Below are 17,846 nucleotides of genomic sequence, written 5' to 3'. Positions count from 1 at the left end.
TTATTAAACACTACTAATTTTAAAAGGATATTTGCATGTATGGTTTGTGATTAGCACTGTAGAATTTAATTTATAAATTTGAAGGATTCTCTGAGAATATCTGATGGCCTGAGCTTCAGCTGGGGTCTTTTTTCCTAGTGTAAGTGGCCAAACAAGGAAGGAGATTTTCAGCAGTTTATTCCTGCAGGAATAGAGAGTCTCACGCTTGGGACAGAGATCCAAATGAAGGGCCCTGAATAAAATTTGGCTTAGCTCAGACATGTCAAACCTGCAATGTCATGTGATGTTGCACAACGTATCGAGACGATTTTCCCATTGTTGGCAATGGGGTGGGCGCAGCTTCCAGATGATGCATCCAGCCTGCTGGCCAGCAGTTTGATGCCCCAGCTTAGCTAATTATACAAAAAGTTTCTTTTTGATAGCAAAACCTTCCTAATCTTATCATTGTCAGGAGTTTTCTGCTGCACGTCTGTAGTTTCCTTGTCAATTTTGCAAGGAAGCTGGCAAATGAAGGGGAAACTTAAACAATTCACTGGGTAATTTAATCAATTCTAACTTTTGATGGCTTGATTCTATATAACTTGTTCAATTCAAAGGTAAATAAGGAAAAGGCAGAGAAGAGAACTAGAGGGTCAGCCATATTGGATTTAATTTTCACTAACAGAGATCTAATGATAGAAAGGGTAGAACTTACAGGAATCCTGGAGTGGGGTGGGGAGTGAATTAAACATCATGCAAAAAAAAATCAAATACGAATCTTGGACTTTAAGAGCCCTAATTTCAGCAAATTTAGAGATTGCTTGGGAAGGATTCCATGGATGGAAATCCTGAAGGAGGAAACAATCCATGAAGCTTGGAAAACTTTGAAAAATGGTATTATAAAAAGGCCAGTCTAGCAGAATACCAATGAAGAAGAAAAATAAAAGATCTGAAAAGAAACCAGCATGGCTGTGCAAAGAACTCTCTGATAAACTGAAAGATAGTAAGGACAAGTATAAAAAATGTAACTAACTAAGACAGAATATCAGCAAATAGCCCGAACCTGCAAAGATGAAGTCAGGAAAGCTAAAATTCAAAATGAACTAAGGCTTTCAACAAAAGTCAAAAATAACAACGAAGAAAACCTTCTTCTATCCACATGTAAAAAAAAAGAAAAAATCAAGGAAACAAGTGATCCATTAAGGGAGAAAATAGCAACACAGTGATGAGGAGCAAAGAGAAAGCAGAACTCCTTGACTCATTTTTTTTACATCTCTCTTAACATAAAAGAAAAAAAAAACAGTCCCAGAAAAGTAAAATGCAGATTAGGAAGGCAAAGGCAAATTAATCAAGAAAATAGTAAGACACTCTAGATGAGTTCAAATTGCCAGGACCGGATGGTTTATAACGCAGGGCACTGAAGAAACTGGCAGACATAACATCAGAATCACTGAACCATATCTTTGAAAGATCCTGGAGCAGTGGGGAACTATCAGATGATTGGCAAAGGACTAATGTAGTTCCCATGTTCAAAAAGGAAAAAAAAATACTGTGGTCTGGTGCATCATAGTGGTTTTGAGGCTTAAAGGAAGCTTCCCTACATTCCCTTCTGATGCGTCTCTCTTTCCCACACTTAAAACAATCTGGGCAGTTCTAATTAAAAAGTTCCCCCTTCTTCACATTGGAAGCACCATGGTTGTCAGTCTGGAGTCTTCACATTCTGGACAGAGAGGACCAACAATTTGAAAGAGGGGTCAAAGAGACTGAACAGCCCTTTCTAAGTAGAGGGGGAGGATAGAACATCACCTATCTATCTATCTCACAATCCTTTTCAGCAGTCCCAAGAAGATTCCACATCCATTTGCACTATGATTCAGGTGATTCTGAGAGTACAGACAAACCCCCAAGTGGCCTCAACCACTCTCAGCGAGTTAATGATTAGATGATGGCAAGGAGTATAAATCTTTCCATTCTCACCATTCAATAAACACTGAAAAAGCTTCTTGGATGAGAAGCAATACATTTTCAAGGGGAAAAAAAAATAAAAAGTCCATTTGCCTTGTGAAAAAGCATCTTTGAGACAAAGATTGACTTTGACAAGGTTGACTCAGCCTTCCATCCTTCCGGGGTAGGTAAAATGAGGACCCAGATTGTTGGGGGCAATGTAAATATATATATATACATTGCTTACTGGTGTACACCGCTTAGAGAGTGCTCGCACTTAAAGCGGTATATAAGTCTCATAAATAAATAAATAAATAAATAAATAAATAAATAAATAAATAAATAAATAAATAAATAAAATTTACCTGACTTACCCTATTTGAGGGACATGTTCTCATGACCTCACCTCCATCTCATCTCACTCCAGTTCTAGACACTACGCAGTCAAATTTAGTCTTAGTTCACCAGCATGGATCCCATATCAAATAAAGAAATAAATGTATAAAAAAAGAAAGAACATCTCCTTTAAGGCTGCTAGTTCTAATTGGTAAGGAACTTTTCCTTTATACCTTAATTGAAGGATAGTTTTGAACTACTATCAAAGGCGACTGGCTTTGCAGTGTTTTATACACTCCAGAGAAACCTTTCCAGATTCAACTAGTCAGAAATTTCTTTCTTCATCAGAGATTTGTTGTATTTTAAAAAATGTAACAGAACAAAATTTATTATAATATTTTTTCAATTTGGATGAAGGGATAGATGGGGAACTCATCAAATTTGCAGACGACACCAAGCTGGCAGGAATAGCCAACATTCCAGAAGACAGGCTTAAGATACAGAAGGATTTGGACAGACTTGAACACTGGGCACTAACTAACAAAATGAAATTCAATGGTGAAAAAAGCAAGGTTCTACATTTAGGCAAGAAAAACCAAATGCACAAGTACAGCATAGGTGGCACCATGCTCAATACTAGTAACTGTGAGAGGGACCTTGGAGTATTAATAGACAGTCACTTAAATATGAGCCAGCAGTGTGCTGCAGCTGCCAAAAAGGCCAACACAGTGCTAGGCTGCATTAACAGAGGGATAGAATCAAGATCATATGAAGTATTAATGCCACTCTACAATGCCTTGGTAAGGCCACACTTGGAATACTGCATCCAGTTTTGGTCACCACAATGTAAAAAAGATGTTGAGACTCTAGAAAGAGGGCAGAGAAGAGCAACAAAGATGGTTAGGGGACTGGAGGCTAAAACATATGAGGAACGGTTGCTAGAATTGGGTATGTCTAGTTTAACGAAGAGAAGGACAAGGGGGGACATGATAGCAGTATTCCAATATCTCAGGGGCTGCCATAAAGAAGAGGAATCAAGCTATTTTCCAAAGCACCTGAAGGGAGGACAAGAAGCAACGGGTGGAAACTAATCAAGGAGAGAAGCAACCTAGAACTAAGGAGAAACTTCCTGACAGTAAGAACAATTAATCAGTGGAACAGCCTGCCTCCAGAAGCGGTGAATGCTCCAACACTGGAAGTTTTTAAGAAGAGATTGGACAGCCACTTGTCCGAAATGGTGTAGGGTTTCCTGCCTGAGCAGGGGGTTGGACTAGATGACCTCCAAGGTCCCTTCCAACTTTACTACAATTACTATTATTACTTTATAATCATGGGTATGTGAAGAATGGAAGAATGCATGTTAATACAGCCATTAGGAGGAACTCACCACTTGTCACTTCATGCTGTAATATTTTCTCACTTCCTTCCTTCCATGCTTTATTAAGAAAAGTCCTTTATTGCTCTGAGATATGCCAGAAGTAAAAGCCAGGAACTATATGAATCTGTCAGTGGTTGTATCTCCTGCAACCATTTGGAACTAGTTAGAGAATTCATATTTCTTCAAGTGAAGCCCAGAGATACTATTTACTAAACTTAATAGCTACCTCCATTTTCTATGGATGGTTAGTCCAGTGTTTTCTTTGGCATTCCATGTTTTTCTCCTTAGCCTTTGGACTAGAAAATAAGATCAGCAAGTTAGGATCACATGCAAGCAAGCTAGAACAGATGAAAGAAAAGAAGCTGAAGAACAAGAAGACCAAAGAATACCTAATCAAGAAATACCACTTAGAAACAAGGAAGATCAAGGAAGCACTGGAAATAATAAAGCAACAAATAACAGCTATAGCCAGGAAAATCATAGATATGAAGCTCGAATTGCAAACTATAGGCAGAACCTCCAATTTCAATCCAATCAGAAACGTTTCTACCAATCCATCAATGGAGAAACTGCCAAGAATCAGTCAGTACCTGACACGGAAGAAACAGTGCAGTTCTGGAAGCAGATATGGGATAACCCAAAGAAATACAACAAGGCTGCGGCTTGGTTAAAAGAGGTGGATGCAAATAAAACAGAAGTTGAAATGAAAGAACTAGTAATAACAACAAAAATGGTAGAAAAAAGAGCAAAGAAAATCAAAAATTGGTCAGCACCCGGTGAAGATGAACTGCATGGGTTTTGGTTGAAACATCTAACTGTTATACACCCACTCATTGCCAAGCAGTTCAACAATATATTACAAGGAGGAGAAATTGAAAAGTGGCTAACAACTGGGAAAACCTACCTAATAATGAAAAATCCAGCAAAAGGGGCAACACCAGGCAACTACAGTCCAATTACCTGCTTACCAACAACTTTCAAATTACTAACTGGTGTGGTAGCTGATGCAGTACAACAGCATCTAGTTGAAAACAATCTCTTTCCACCTGAGCAGAAAGGAAACCGCCCCAATCGCAGAGGAACAAAAGATCAACTCCTAATAGACAAAATGATCTTGGAAAACTGCAAGAGAAGGAAGACCAACCTGAATGTTGCATGGATTGACTACAAAAAGGCATTTGACTCTCTGCCACATGATTGGATAATCAAGTGCCTAGAAATAACAGGAGTCAGTAAAAACATCAGAAAATTTGTGCAAAGATCGATGGCACAATGGAAGACACAGTTGCAGATCAATGGTGAGAGACTGGGAGAGGTTAATATTAAGAGAGGAATATTTCAAGGAGATTCATTATCACCATTACTATTTGTTATTGCACTGTTTCCTCTGTCAACAATACTGAATAACTCAGGACATGGTTATCAAACATCAAAAACATCTGCTAGACTATCCCATCTCCTTTACATGGATGATCTGAAGCTGTATGGAACAACATCATCTGAAATAGAATCGCTGCTCAACACTGTCCGTATATATAGCCAAGATATTGTAATGGAATTTGGCTTGGACAAATGTGCCACACTTGCTATCAAACAAGGAAAAATAGTGAAAACTGAAGGAATCAAGATGCCCCACAAAAATAACATTAAGAGTCTGGATGAGGAAGAGTACTACAAATACTTGGGTATCCTTCAAGCTGACAACATCAAGCACAATGAAGTCAAGAAAAAGATTAGAGGTGAATACATCAAGAGAGTGAAGAAGATCTTAAAGTCAAAACTCAATGGAGGAAATACCATAAAGGCAATCAACACCTGGGCAATTCCAGTCATTAGGTACACAGCTGGAATAGTGGACTGGACTCAAGCAGAACTAAAAGCAATGGATAGGAAGACCAGAAAAATAATGACAATGAATCACGCCCTTCATCCACGCAGTGACATTGACAGACTTTATCTACCACGGCAAATAGGTGAGCGTGGAATGCTACAAGTACATCAGATGGTTGAAGAAGAAAAAATGGCTTTGAAAGAATATCTGAAGAACAATGATGAAGATGCACTGAAATTAGTCTATCAGGAAGGCTTACTGACTACTGGAGAGACCAAACTGGCCTACAAGAAAGACCAAATGAAGATCAGAATAGAGGCATGGGAAGACAAAGCATTACATGGCCAATACATTAAATAAAATAGCTGGGAAAGCAGGTAATAACAAGACCTGGCAATGGCTAAGAGAAGGAAAATTGAAGAAAGAGACCGAGGGACTAATTCTGGCTGCACAAAACCAAGCCTTAAGGATAAATGCATATAAAGTCAAAATTGAGAAGACAGCAACAGACAGTAAGGGCCGCCTATGCAAAGAAGCTGAAGAAACAGTGGACCACCTGGTAAGCTGCTGCAAGAAGATTGCACAGACTGACTACAAGCAGCGGCATGACAAAGTAGCAACAATGGTGCATTGGAAGATCTGCAAAAAATATAATTTGCCTGTAAGCAAAAACTGGTGGGATCATAAAATAGAGAAAGTCATAGAAAATGATAAAATTAAACTGCTCTGGGATTTCAGAATTCAAACAGACAAGCACCTGCAACATACCACCCCAGACTTAACAATTGTCGATAAGAAAGACAAAAAAGTCTGGATAGTGGACGTGGCAGTGCCTGAAGACAGCAGATTAGACGAGAAAGAACTGGAGAAGATAACAAAATACAAAGACATACAAATAGAAATAGAAAGACTGTGGCAAAAGCAAGCAAGAGTAGTACCAATAGTAATAGGCTCCTTGGGTGCAATCCCAAAACAATTGGAGCACCATTTGAACACCATTGGCATTGACAAATTCGCTATTAGTCAATTGCAAAAGGCGGCCTTACTAGGAACTGCTTCCATCCTGCGACGATATCTGTAATACCATCAAACATCCACATCTGCCTATCCCAGGTCCTGGGTAATGACTCGATAGGTAGACAAAATGCCAAATCCAGTCTGAACATCTGGCTGACTGTGCAATGATCCATAATAATAATAATGTTGGAAGGGAACTTGGAGGTCATCAAGTCTAACCCCCTGCTCAGAGAGGAAACCCTACACCATTTCGGACAGATGGCTGTCCAGTCTCTTATTAAAAACTTCCAGTGTTGGAACATTCACCACTTCTGGAGGCAGTTTGTTCCATTAATTAACTTTGAAGATACCTGCCAAGCTTACGCCTCTCTAAAGCTCAGGAAAGGACTCATATATCTCTTCTCTTGAAGGATTGTTTAAACCAAATATTAGCTGATCTGTATGCTAATGAAAAGGAGGACTACCAACAATTTAAAACACATGAACATCAATTATTAATTCATTTATTTTAGTGCTTGAGGATTATCTTAAATTTTCATTTGACTAATAAACTTCATATTTTTATTTCCTTCAGTTCTAATAAACCTAAGATGTCAAACAAATGCAAAGGAAGCATACAGATCCAATAATAATGAATAATTAAATGTTATGAGCCTAAGAAACAATTTCACAGTCATTCTCCTACTTTTGTCATTAGATGTTCCTTAGTGTTTAGATCTGGCCTCAGAATGATAATGTAGCACTTGGGGAAGAAGATGCAGCCCAGCAGTCCAGCACTGGAGGCCAAGATGGAGAACACCTGCAGGGCAACCATGGATTTCCCTTTAGTGCTCAGGTAGGTGGGCAGGAAGGAGACCCAGACACTGCAGAAGACCAGCATGCTGAAGGTGATCAGCTTGGCTTCATTGAAAGCCCCAGGGAGATTCCTAGCCAGGAAAGCCACATTGAAGCAAATGGCAGCCAAGAAACCCATGTAACCAAGGACAACATAAAACATGGTGACTGAGCCTTCGTTGCATTGAAGGATGATCTCTCCAGACTGGGAGTGCAGGTCAGAGTCAGGAAATGGGGGAGAAACTCCCAACCATATGGCACAGATGAGAATTTGGACAGCAGAACAAGATAAGATGATGGAGTTGGCCAAACTCTTCCCCAACCATCTTCTCACTTTATTCCCTGGTTTTGAGGCCAGGAATGCCAGTATTACTGTGATTGTTTTGGCCAAGACAGAAGACACAGCTACTGAGAAGACAGTGCTGAACACTGTTTGTCGAAGAAGACAGGTAGCTTTCCTTGGATGTCCAATGAAGAAAAAGGAGGATAAAAAACAAAGCAGGAGGGAGATTAGGAGGATGAAGGAGAGGTCCCGGTTGTTGGCTTTGACAATGGGAGTTTCTAGGTATTTAAGGAATATAATTAAAACAAGGCCTGCGGTTAGGAACAAGAGTAGAGCAAAGGAAACGAGGATGATGCTGAGATGTTCTTCATAGGACAGGAAGGTTATTCTTTTGGGGATACATTCAACTCGGTTCTTGGTTGGATATTGATAATCTGGGCACTTGGTGCATTTGTCAGTATCTGAAAAAACAAAGTAATATTTCTTTTATAGTCTTTCAAATTTCAAGAAAAGCTTTGGATGTGATACTGAGAGACTGGAAAGCCTCAGTAAATGGAATACACTTACACTCCAACAAAAAAAAAAATCCCCAATACATACAACTAAATATATATAAAAAGAACAACAACAAAATAAAATTAAAACAAGAACTATCTGGTCTCACAAGCTTCCTTCTCTGAGGAAATCCACCAGATTCTTATCTTGCACTGACCTTTCCTTATCCCAAATCAGTGGTGGGATTCAAATATGTGAACAACTGGTTCTCTGTGTGGATGCCACTTCCGATAGTCTATTCTGGGCCTGGGTAACAAAAAAATAGCTATCGGTTCTGCCAAACTGGTACAAACTGGCTGAAGTCACCACTATCCCAAATGCCTAAAGTAGCAAGTCTCCAGAAGTTTAAGAGGATGGGGGCCTAGTGAATTTCAAGGCAGAGTGGGTCCAATGGGGAAGGAGCCGCACCAGAAAAAGCAGGCATCTGAGGACCCATAGAGTGGGAATGTTTTAGGGAACAGACTGTTCGTGTGCCAATTATATCTGCTCTAGTGGGACAAGCAGATATCCTCAAGAATAGGAACCCCTACAGATTCCCTGGTTCTGTCTCATGTAGGGTTTTAAAGGTGAATTTAATTGCACTTGGGAAGAAAGTGAGATTCTGCAGAGCCTGCACAATAGAGGTATACTGTGGAAGAATACTGAGAAACACACTGTGCATGCCTTTGCATTCTGGACCATTTGTAAATTCCAGGTAGTTTTCAAGAGCAACTCCATGAGTATGGGATAGAAACACAGAAACTGAAAACTGAGGGTAGAAAAAGAATCACTGTATGTGAAATAGAGGAGGAATGTTGTCCATGGGGTCGCGATGGGTCGGACACGACTTCGCAATTAACAACAACAACAATGTGAAATAGACAGCCACATACATTTGATAAATACATTTGAAAAAAAGAGATCTTAAGGAAGATTATTTCAGGAAGGAATTCAAGAAGAGGAACAGAGTCTGTTATCTGCAGAGTCTTTTTATCCTGTAATAATGAGAAGACGAAGCAATATATTTCCATATTGTACTCTCTAGATTTGGCAACAATTTTAAAGAGAGAATGAATTCAACATTGGTATTAATGGATATTAAGTAGATTGGTCTTTTATTTGTTCTCCTTTTCCTCCTCTTTTCTGTTACTTTTAATCCCAAAACTGTATATTACTGTAGTCTTTTTTTCCTTTGAGAATCACAACTGTATTCCCTTTTTTGTTGTTTTGTTTGTATCTCAGTATTTAACAACAAGAAAAATTGGAAAGATATGAAAAGGTGGGAACGAAATATCCACTTGATGATTTTATGGTGAATCCTCTGTTTTTTCCCCTTGTTCCTTCAACCCCAAATCTCTTGCTCCATTGTTCTTCCCAATTAGACATTTCAGCTTATAAGCATTTATGATCTTAATAAAGATTAACTCATTAAATGAAAGATTAATTTATCTTTTGGCCTATATTGTGAAGTTGGTTTGGGTGAACAAAGTGCATTGATCTAAAATCATTCCTCAAGTTACAAAGAATTCAGGTGTTCCTAAGAAAAATACCTTATTTTCCGGCGTATAAGACGACTTTCTAAAGCGTTGAAATCAGCGCCAAAGTCGGGGGTCGTCTTATACACTGAGTTGTCTTATATGCTGGAAATTACAGTAGTTTCTGGCGTATAAGATGACTTTTTAGACATGGAAATCGGTGCCGAAGTTGGGGGTCGTCTTATACGCCGAGTCGCCTTATACGCTGGAAAATACAGTAAATATGGAAGGATACATCCAAATTGGCAAATAAAAGAGAGATTTCCTATGCAATTCACAACATTGTTCTTCCTACTTCATCATTCAAGATCATTTTCTTATCCCTCCCATCATGGAAGAAATTGGACACCATGAAAATTAACCGAATAACAGAATGCCAGAGTTGGAAGGAATCTTGGAGGTCTTCTAGTCCAACCCCCTACTCAGGCAGGAAACCCAATACCATTTCAGACAAATGGTTGTCCAATCTCCTCTTAAAAATTCCAGTGTTGGAGCATTCATAATTTCTGGAGGCAAGTTGGTCCACGGATTAATTGTTCTAACTGTCCAAAAATTTCTCCTTAGTTCTGGGCTGCTTCTTTCCTTGATTAGTTTCCATCCATTGTTTCTTCTCCCCCTCTCAGGTGCTTTGGAGAAAAGCTTAACTCTCTCTTTGTGGCAACCACTGAGATACTGGAACATGTCACCCTTAGTCCTTCTTTTCATTAAATTAGACATACCCAATTCCAGCAATAGTTCTGTATATGTTCCCCTGACCATCTTGGTTGCTCTTCTCTGCACTCTTTCTATAGTCTCCACATTTTTTTATGTTGTGGTGACCAAAACTGGATGCAGTATTACCAAGGCATTATAAAGTGGTATTAACACTTCACATGATCTTGATTCTATCATTCTGTTAATGCAGCCTATCACTGTGCTGGCTTTTTTGGCAGCTGCAGCACACTGCTGGCTCATATTTAAGTGACTGTCCATTAAGACTCCAAGGTCCCTCTCACAGTTACTACTATTGAGCCAGGTACCACCTATACTATATCTGTGCATTTGATTTTTCTTGCCTAAATGTAAAACCTTACTTTTTCCACCATTGAATTTCATTGTGTTAGAGAGCACCCAATGTTCAAGTCTGTCAAGATCCTTATGTATCTTAAGCTATCTTCTGGAGTGTTGGCTATTCCTGCTGGCTTGTTATCATCTGCAAATTTGATTAGCTCCCCATCTATCCCCTCATCCAAATCATTGATGAAGATGTTGAAGAGCACTGGGCCTAAAACACAGCCTTGGGGGTATCCCACTGCATACTTCCCTCCATGTAAATGCAGTTCCATTGAGGACTACATGTTGAGTGTGGTTGATCAGTCAGCTATGAATCCATCTGGTGGTGATGCTGTCTAACCCACATTTTTCTATGTTATTAAGTAGTAGATTGTGGTCTACTTTATCAAATGCCTTACAGAAGTCCAAGTAAATTATATCCACAGCATTCCTCTGATCCACTAATTTTGTCACTTTGTTAAAGAAGGTAATAAGATTTTTCTGGCATGATCTGTTTTTGACAAACCCATGCTGGCTTTGGTTATGCCTTTGTTTGCCTATAAGTGTTTGCAGATTCGTTGCTTGATTATCTTTTCCAAAATCTTCCCAGGTATTGAACTCAGGCTGATAGTCTGTGGTTTCCTGGATCTATTTTTTTCTTTTTTTAAAGATGAGAATTACATCAGCTCTTTTCCAGTCCTCTGGTAGTCCCCTTTGTTCCAGAATCCAGATTACACCTTGGGATAAAATCCATCTGGTCCTGGTGATTTGAACTTGTCTAGGCTGGACAGGTGCTCACTTACCATTTTCGTGCCTATTTTAACTTGTATTCCTAATCTGTTTTTTATGGTACCATTTTTGATAGGTTGGATGGGATTTTTTACCTTTTGTGTAAAGACAGATGCAAAAAATGAGTCAAGCCTTCTTGTCACTTTCACCCATTAATGGACCAATCGTTTCCTTGATTTTTCTCTTAATTTTTACATATTGAAAGAAGCTTTTGTTGTTGTTATTTTTGACTTTTGTCTCAAGCCTTAGTTCATTTTGAGCTTTAGCTTTCTTCACTTCACTAATCTTTTCAAGCCTGGGCTATTTGCTGATATTCTCCATTAGTTATTTGCCCTTCTTTCCACTTTTTATATTTGTTCTTTTTATCTTTCAGTTTATCAGAGAGTTCTTTATGCAGCCATGCTGGTTTATTTTGAAAAAAAATATTTTTCTTCTTCATTAGTATTGTGCTAGACTTGGCTTTTATAATCACACTTTTCAAAGTTTCCCAGGGTTTTGGGGTTGTTTTCCCCTTGAGGATTCTCATCCGTTGAATCCTTCCCAAGCTCTCTCTAAGCTTATTAAAATTAAGAATAATATAATCAAATTTACATGTGTCTTTGAGATGCATATTGATCAATTCAGTAGGTTTCCCTATGCTGTCACCCACCTTCTTGAGTGGAGATGGTCCCCTCTGGACAAGGTACACAGTCGTAGCAGCAATCTGGCTCTCCTTCTCGAGCCTTCTTGACAAATCCAGGATGACAACTTTCCACACATTTCGACTGTGGCAGAGACTAAGCAGAAAAAAAAAGACATACCAAAGAAAATATGTTAGGACCCACCATCCATATAAAATGGAGGTAATAGTAATACTAGTAAAGTTGGAAGGGACCTTGGAGGTCATCTAGTCCAACCCCCTGCCCCGGCAGGAAACCCTACACCATTTCGGACAAATGGCTGTCCAGTCTCTTATTAAAAACTTCCAGTGTTGGAGCATTTACTGCTTCTGGAGGCAGGCTGTTCCACTGATTAATTGTTCTCACTGTAAGGAAGTTTCTCCTTAGTTCTAGGTTGCTTCTCTCCTTGATTAGTTTCCACCCGTTGCTTCTTGTCCTGCCTTCAGGTGCTTTGGAAAATAGCTTAATTCCCTCTTCTTTATGGTAGCCCCTGAGATATTGGAATACTGCTATCATGTTCCCCCTTGTCCTTCTCTTCGTTAAACTAGACATATCCAATTCTAGCAACCGTTCCTTATATGTTTTAGCCTCCAGTCCCCTAATCATGTCCCCTAGACATGAACATTAGCTAAATAGTTTCTGGGCTTTACATAGGCAAATATGAAAATTCTGATCACTTCCAAATTGTTGCAGGAGATACAATTGCAGGCAGATGCTTCATTTAGGTCCTCCCTTTTTCTTCTGACTTATCAGATCACAAAAAAAAATAGCTTTCTGCTTAACAAAATCTGGAGGGATGAAACTGAGAATAGATGTAAGCTTTAAATGATAACCAGTGTTTTCCTCCTCATAGTGGAATTAACAAGCAATCCTCCATTTTTCATATATGCTTGATTTTAAAATATAACATCCACAAATACTAAATTTTAGAGTAAACTTTATTGAAAAAGATTTATTAAATTTTTATTTCATTGGATTTATTAAAATACAATAAAACTGTGATGGAGAAAGAAACTTCTGACCAGTAGGATCTGGAAAGGTCCCTTCTGGAGTACAAAAACCATTGCAAAGCTGTTTCCCTTTGAAAGCAGTCTTTAATTATCCCCCAGTTAAGATAAAAAAAATCCTTGCAAATAAGGGCTGTCAACTTTAAAGATGTTCTTTATTTGTATATATATTTGTTCAGTTTATATGGCTGCCATTCTGGTGAACTAAAACTAAAACTGACTGACTAATTTCTAAAATTATAGTGAGGTGACATGGAGGTGAGGTCATAAGACCGTCTCCCTCAAAAAGGGTGAGTCAGGCATCTTGTGGGGTCATGTGTGTGAGCCCTGTATGGGAAAGGGATATCTGACACAAGGTCCTTTCTGTTGAAATAATACAATTAGGTGACACAAACTGTCAGGGAAATACACACTCCAGTTTGATTTGGCACCTTTCAATCTGTCCTAAGATAACTAACAATCAAAATAAACAGTTGCATTCAAGGGATTTTCAAACAAAGTACACTCTTACAAGCCAATGCTGAAATCTAAGTAACATTTCCCTTGAAATTGTCCCTTAATATTTTTGATATCCAGGAAAAATTTTTTGCATCAAAGTCATGCTTAGTTCTTTAGTTTTCAAGCCATTATCATGGTGAGTTGGACAGCAAATAAATTTAATCAATCAATGAATAAATAAGTTCACAACAGACTAGTCATTATGATTTCATGTGAACTGAAAGTCTTGGATCTCCTTCCTAAACTCCACTGTCTCAGTGGGCTTAAAGAGAGGCAGGTATAACTCTGACCCGGTCTCGGCTGATTAAAAACATCACAGACTATGAACCTGCAATTTTGGGACTCCAGTCAGGGCAAGATGAAGCTTATTTCCCGAGCTTATTTCATTCCAAATCTGAAGTCAGGCACTGGTCAACAGAATTGCCTTCATGATTGATAACAGGACAAGGAGCAAATGTACCTGAAGGTATTAACATCCCAATCTCCATCATATGAGGCCTTCTCTCACCAGGTTTATGGAGATACTAAACTACAGAAGAGACACTAAATGGCAATGATTTGCATCCTAAATAATAATCACCCAAAATCTCATTTTGGATATAGCTGAATCAGCTTACAACAGTATTCAGCTTTATGGCATCTGAAGAATACCTTGGTCAATAGAACTGAAGCCTCCCTATCTGTTATGTCCTGGGCCTGCTGAATGACTCAGCAGGCTCAGGAGGCTGTAGAAGGCCCGGGCAGATCATGTGTTGCCCGGGACCCGACAGGCTGTCTCCAGCCTTGTGAGCATGTGCAAGGTGGCAGACTAGCCTTGCATAGGTAGGCTGATGCTGTCCCTGCAAGGGAAGTAGAAAAGAGCCAGCGCCATTTTGTTTGCTGTTCTGTTCTGTTTGTGATCTCCTGCCTCGCTTCGATGTCTCTGATTCTAAAACAGAACCCTATCTGTGTAACAAAATTATAAAGTTTTATTTTATATATTCAAATTTCCCAATCTTTTTGTATTGAGTTTTGTACATTTAAAATGGATCCAAAGGCTTTGGAAAAATGAAAAAAAAAAGACATCAATATTTTTCCCACCTTGTTCAGCAACTTTAGCTGTGACAAAACAGTTTGGTTAATTTTAAGTCTCTGTCTTTCAAAACTCCCCAAATACTTTTCGAGAGGATCCTCTTTGGGCAGAACCACCCTACTAAAGATCCACAGATCTGCTGCTACGACTCCATTTTGATCCAAATACACTTTCATCAGGGAAAGATTGTACACTTCTTTCATCTTTAGAAATGGGTGGAACTAGAATGGAAACATCCAGAAATTTTACAAGCAGAAATCTTGTGGTTCGAAAGACCCTTTGCTATTTCCTCTATCTTTGCTTCCTAGCTTGCCTACAGATTCAGGGGGAGGGGAGGGGTGAATGGTATTGTGGGAAGTCAGCCCCTCCAGAGAAGGAAATATTAAAAGGGCAGAATATTATATTTCCTCAAAGGATCTTAAAGAGGCAGAAAAGCATGCCCAGTTTTTTCTTAATAGCCCCAGGTCTCCCTCCCCCAAGTAGAAACCAGCTCTGTAGAAATGCAAATGTAATAATCCATTCAGGAAGGTTGTAGCCCTCCACCTAGAAGCTTAGGAAGACAAAGGCCCTTAAAATCTACATATCTCACCCTAACTCTAAGACAGGACATAATAGGATTAACCCATAGATGCCAAAGGGACACACTCAGACTCAGGTCAAAGTACATGACACAGGAAATACAAAGCCTCAAACAGGAACAGGAAACAACCTCAAAAGTCCCAGAGAGTATAAAAACCCACTCCCTACATGTGCTCTGGCTCTTTTCTTCCAGAGCCATCTTTCTGTCTGGCTCTCCTCTTCAATAAGCTGCAACCTTCTTCCCAAAACAGTTGCCATGTTGTTTATTCCTGGCTTGTACTGGACCCTGATGAAGACTTTTCCTTCAACAATTTGGCACCCAAGATGGGACTCCAAGCTAACCTCTCCAATGGACTGAGACTGATAAGCCCCATCTTGTCAGCAGCAGACCCTTTGTGTCTGTGGATGGGTTTCCCAGGCCCTGCCTATGTGGAGCCAGGATAGTAAAGGGAGTTTTGAGTTTGAGCTCAAGTGCTGCTTTGGAAAGAAGGTGAATGTGAGTACCTCTAAATTTTAACTTTAAAGCCCAGGGGAGTGAGAGAAATATGTGTATGTCTGTGTGTGTGTGAATGAGAAGATCTTTTCCCAATTACAGTTGGATCTTGCTCCCTAACTGCAGAAAGGATCTGTTTAAGTCAGTGGTTCTCAACCTTTCTAATGCCACGACCCCATAATACAATTCCCCATGTTGTGGTGACCCCCAACCACTTATACATCACCGGGTGCCAGGGGCGTGGCCAAAGAAAAGGGGGAAAAAATGGCGGACAGCCTTGTTTGGCGACCCCCGTGAAATGGTCGTTCGACCCCAAATGGGGTCCCAACCCACAGGTTGAGAACCACTGGTTTAAGTGGCAGACCCTGGAAAGCATGGGGGTTTGGCCAGAGCGCAGGACCTTTTGTTAGGGAAAAGGGAGAGGCTGTGTGAAATAGAATGAAAAGGTGAGTGAAAGAATCAGATTTGGGCAACCAGCTGGTAAAGCCCTGTAAGCAAAGGCCGGATTAGAAAGGGTCTGTACCTGTGGTGGAAGTAGCAGGTCCTTCCAGACATCTCTGAGTCAAAAAAGTGACAGGTGGTTGAAGGAAGTGCCCATATATGCTATGTTGGGAGTGGCAGTTCTTCCCAAACCTCTCTTTGGTCTGAAGAGTGACAGGTGGTGTGTTCCCTGTTTAGGAGGTTCCCATACTTTGTGAGGGAACTAGAGTCCTCCTGGGCATCTATTTTTTTTTGTCCAAAAACTGACAGGAGGAGTGGCACAGTTTGGTCGCAAAGGGAGACCCAGATAAGCTAATTGAACCCCACATCAAAAGGAGAACATGGGAAGCTGTAGCTCAAAGGTCATGACAGGAATCCCTAGGAGAGCTGATTGTGGCATAGGATGAGAGGCAAGTGCCCATCTAGCCAGTATAATAAAAAAATGATAAAGAGAAATTTGTGAAGAATGGGTTTTGCTCAGGGCTTTGCTGAGAAACCAATTCAGCTAAATAAAGGAAAGTCTTCATCAGTATGCAGACTTCAGATAGCGAGCTGTCAGCTACAATCTATATTAAGATTTCATTTGTAGTTTTTCTCACATTGTTCTATAGTAGAATGGTTACTAATTATAATAAAGTAGTAGTAATATTTCAATGGTATAATACCATAGCAAAAACTTGATGATAATGTCATTAATGATCCAGTGGAATCATACCAGGTCCCCTTATAGGAAACATACATGGAGAGGACATTGCACAAAATATTTATCAGCTTTAGTCAAGGACAAAGAAGCAGAGGAAGAGATCAAAGGAGCTGCTTTTAGCCTTGAGGAAAGACAACAAGAGCCATGTTGATTTACAGGGGCTTAAAATCAGAAAAAGTCTGGGAAGTTTTTTTCAATTACATAAAACATCTTGATTATAGAAGGGAGGATGCAGTGCTGTTCCAATAAGTACAAGAAGTTGTACAGAAGCTTAAACAACCAAGCTCAGAGAGCACCAAAGACACTGAAAAGGAAATTAGGTTGATGGATCCTTGTTGGGACCCCATACCTTCCATGGCTGCAGCATTGGAGCCCCCAACCTCTCTTCTCCCTTCTTCCTTCTCCTCTGGGATTTGGAAGCAGCATTTAAGGTGTGGGCCAGAATCTTAATAACACTATAAGTAATGCTTCCATTTGGAATCTGCACCCTATTGTTTTTCTCTTGGGTCTCCAGTGGCCCTTTCTGGGTGCATCTTTTCCGGCCTTTGACAGAAAAAGTGTCTTTTGAAACAGAACAATGAAAATACTCAGCTTGAAATTCATGTTCCACAAAGAAATGTGTTTTATAGGCATCATCTTTTCTCCAACTCTTTTTCCACTGAAGAGGAAAGCTCCAAATACTATGGATGTATTTGAGAAGCCTGTCCTTTCTAACTGAATATACTCCAGCCACTGTCATGATCCAGACTTTCCCTTCAATGGGTCCTGGCAAATTTTCAAAAGTTAAATGGAAAGGAATAATTCTGACCCAAATGGAATCAAATTCTATGAAATGAACAAAGGCATTGACCTGTTTCCACTTA

The sequence above is a fragment of the Crotalus tigris genome, unplaced genomic scaffold, assembly GCF_016545835.1.
Source record: "Crotalus tigris isolate CLP2741 ecotype Arizona unplaced genomic scaffold, ASM1654583v1 scf7180000023714.847513, whole genome shotgun sequence".
In the NCBI taxonomy this organism is placed as follows: domain Eukaryota; kingdom Metazoa; phylum Chordata; class Lepidosauria; order Squamata; family Viperidae; genus Crotalus; species Crotalus tigris.
Note: the sequence above shows the minus strand (reverse complement) of the source record.